A 3,353-nucleotide genomic window follows, 5' to 3' on the forward strand; every position below is an offset into this window, starting at 1 on the left:
GGATCCTCCCCTGCCTTCCACAGAAGTTCTCATCATGTGAGTACTAAACCTTGTCATGTCCTCTTATGTGTCATCTTCATCAGTCACCACATCTGAATCAAATTCAGATGGGTGAGAATGGGGGGAGGGTTATCACAATGTCTTGTGGTAGCTACACAATATGAAATATTAAAGTGCATAGTTTAGCTGAGCACAGTGGCTCATACCTATAATCTTAGCTACTTGGGAGGCAGTGATCGGGAGGATCACAGTTCAAGTCCATGCCCAGGCAAAATGTTCTCAAGACCCCATCTCATCAATGGTTGAGTGCCATGGTCTGTGATTGTTATTCCAGGTATACAGGAGAGCACAAATAGGAGAATTGCAGTCCAGGCCAGACTGGACATAAAACTGAGACCCTATCTCAAAAATAACCAACACAAAAAGAGCTGGTGGAGTGGCTCAAGTAGTAAAGTGGTAGAGCACCAAAATTCAAAATACATCCATTTTATCCTAATATCCCTTAAAGTTTAACTTGTTCCAGCACCAGCTCCAAGATCCAAGTCCAAAGTCTCATCTGAATCAGATGTGGATGAGACTCAAGACACAATTCATTCTGAGGCAAAGTCCCCCAGCTGTGAGCCTGTGAAGCCAAAACAAGCTATCCACTTCTAAAAATAGAGTGGTGGGACAGGCACAGGCAGTCACTTCTACTCCAAAAGGGAGGACCAGGCAAGAAGAGAGGAGTATCAGGCCCCAAGAAGGTCTAAAACCCAACAGAGAAGACACTAAATCTCTAAGCGTGAGCACAAGGACTCCAGGTGCCACCTCCTGGGCACATTGGGGCTTCCCCATCCACCCCATGACCTTGCTGGGCTCAGTCCATGCATCAGTTGGATCCTGCACCTGCAATTCTCCCAGGCTTGGATTGCACACTGCTGGTGGCTTTATAGTTCAGAGACCTCCAGGGCAACTCTGCCCCTTGTGGCTTCACTAGCTATTATCCTAGCTGGTATCGATGCTGTGGCCCCATCCCTGTGACAAGGATCTGCTGGATCCCTAAAGCTTTTCAATAGATCCTCAGAAATCTATGTGAAGGACCCCATGCTCCCACAGCTCTTGCAGTCCTCATGCCTGCAGAAGTAGCCCCACATGGACAGCACCAAGGTTTACTGCTTGTGCCCTGCATCTGCCATCAGGGCCTACCTGAGCCACTGTGTTGTGCTCTTCTGGAGCGATGGCTGCAGCTGCACCTGGGTCTGTCCTCCTGAAACCATCTGCCTTCTAGGCCTCTGGGCATGAGATAGGAGGGACAGCCTGGAAGCTCTCTGACTACTCTTTGGGGCCATTCTCCCATTGTCTTGATAATTAGAACCTAATTTCCTTCTATCCATATTAATTTATTTAGCATGTGATCACTTGGTTGTACACTTACAAACTTTTTGTTTTTGTTCTTTACATGGCTGGGCTTTGAAATTTCCAAGTCATTCTGCTCCATTTGCATTTTAATTACAGAATCCATTTTTTAAACCATCTCCTTGCTCTCTCGTCTCACTCTAAGTGGGCAACAGCAGTCAAGCAACATCCTGGGGCAGGAACTCAGAGGATTTAGAAAATCGAGTGGAGTTCCCCTCTTCTACTGGGGAAATCTCCACTTTTCCAAATCCCTTCCTGGTGACACTTTGGCTCATTGATTATACAGAAATATATCATTTGAAGAATCTTCTAAATTTTCCAGATGTATTTCTGCTACTGATTTCTAATCCAGTTCCTATACTGTATATGGCTTTGATCCTTTCAAATGTGTTCGGACTTACATTGTGTCCAGACTCTAATTTGTCTTAGTAAATGCAAGTGCACTTGAAAGGACAGTGTATTCTGCTGTTGCTGAGTGAGGTAGTCTAGGCGTATAAATTAGAGTATGTTGACTGAATTGTGCTATTCTTATTTCCTATGTCTTTACTGACTTTCTGCCTGATGTACTTTGTGTCACATATTGAGAGTGTGTGTTAAAAATCTCTAATCAAAGTCATAATGTGCACTAGTGGAAATGAGACAATGAAGCCCATGATTTGTATAATTAATATATGCTAATATGAGCAACTCTGCTTAAACTTTATCAATTTCTTTTTGCAATTACGTTTACAATTATTTGGGGGATTTTTTTTGATGAAATGACCTCCTTGTCATTATGAAATTACCTCCTCTATTCCTGATTATAGACAATTGTCCTGGTAATTCTCTTTGCTTTGAAATCTACTCAGTCTAATATTAATGTAGCCATACCAACTTTCTTCCTGGCTTACTTTTATATAAAATTTGATAAGCTTTGAGTTTTAATTGGGGTATTTAGACCATTTTCTTTCATTTGACTGTGAATATATTTAGATTTAAATCTGTCATCTTGCTATTTGTTTCCTATTTGTTCATTCTTTGCTCCTCTTGTCCTTTTTTTCTGCCTTGAGATTTAAAAAGGAAGACCAATTCCATTTCACCTTCATTGTTGGCGTATTAGGTGTAACATTTTGTTGTTATGAAGCTTTAGCATTTGTTGTATTCCTCTTTAATATTACAGTCTACTTTAAGTGATATTATGTTACTTCTAGTATAAGAACTTTATAATTGTCCACTTCCATTTCTCTCTTCCCATAATTACACATTGTTTTCTTTATTTTTGGCAGTTTGAACTCAGGGCCTGGTGCTTGCTAGGCAGGCCCTCTACCTCTAGAACCACGCCCCCAGCCCTACTTGCTTTAGTTATTTTTCAGATAGGGTCTTGCTTTTGCACAGGGCCAGGCTTGGACTTCAGTCCTCCTACCTCTGCTTCCCATGTAGCTAGGATTACAGGCATGCACCACCATGACGACCTGTGCATTTGTTTTCATATATTTGTTTCTACATATGCTATAAATCCAATAATCCGTTGTCACTATTTGGTTCATTGTCATTATTTATTGATCTCTTAAAAGCTAAGAAAAAAATCTCATTTCTTTATCTTGCACTTGGCTTTTCTGGTGTGCTTCAATCTTTTGTGTGGTTCAGTATTTCCATCTGATACCAGCTTGCTTCCGCCTGAGACTTCCTTTAACATTTATAGTTTTATAGTACAAGTCTGCTAATGATTAATTAGTCTTGGCCTTTGTACAGTACTTCATAACTTTTTTACTAGCATACTGGGGTTTGAACTGAAGACCTTGCACTCACTAGGCAAGCACTCTTCCACTTGAGCCATGCGTCCAGCCTTTTATGCTTTATTTTTCAGATAGTATCTCAGATTTTTGTCCAGGGTTGGCTTTGGAACACAATCCTCCCACCTACACGTCTCCCGTGCTGCCATGCCCAAGTTGTTTATTGAGATGGGAACTTGCTGACTT

This window comes from Castor canadensis, chromosome 9 (assembly GCF_047511655.1).
Source record: "Castor canadensis chromosome 9, mCasCan1.hap1v2, whole genome shotgun sequence".
Taxonomy (NCBI): domain Eukaryota; kingdom Metazoa; phylum Chordata; class Mammalia; order Rodentia; family Castoridae; genus Castor; species Castor canadensis.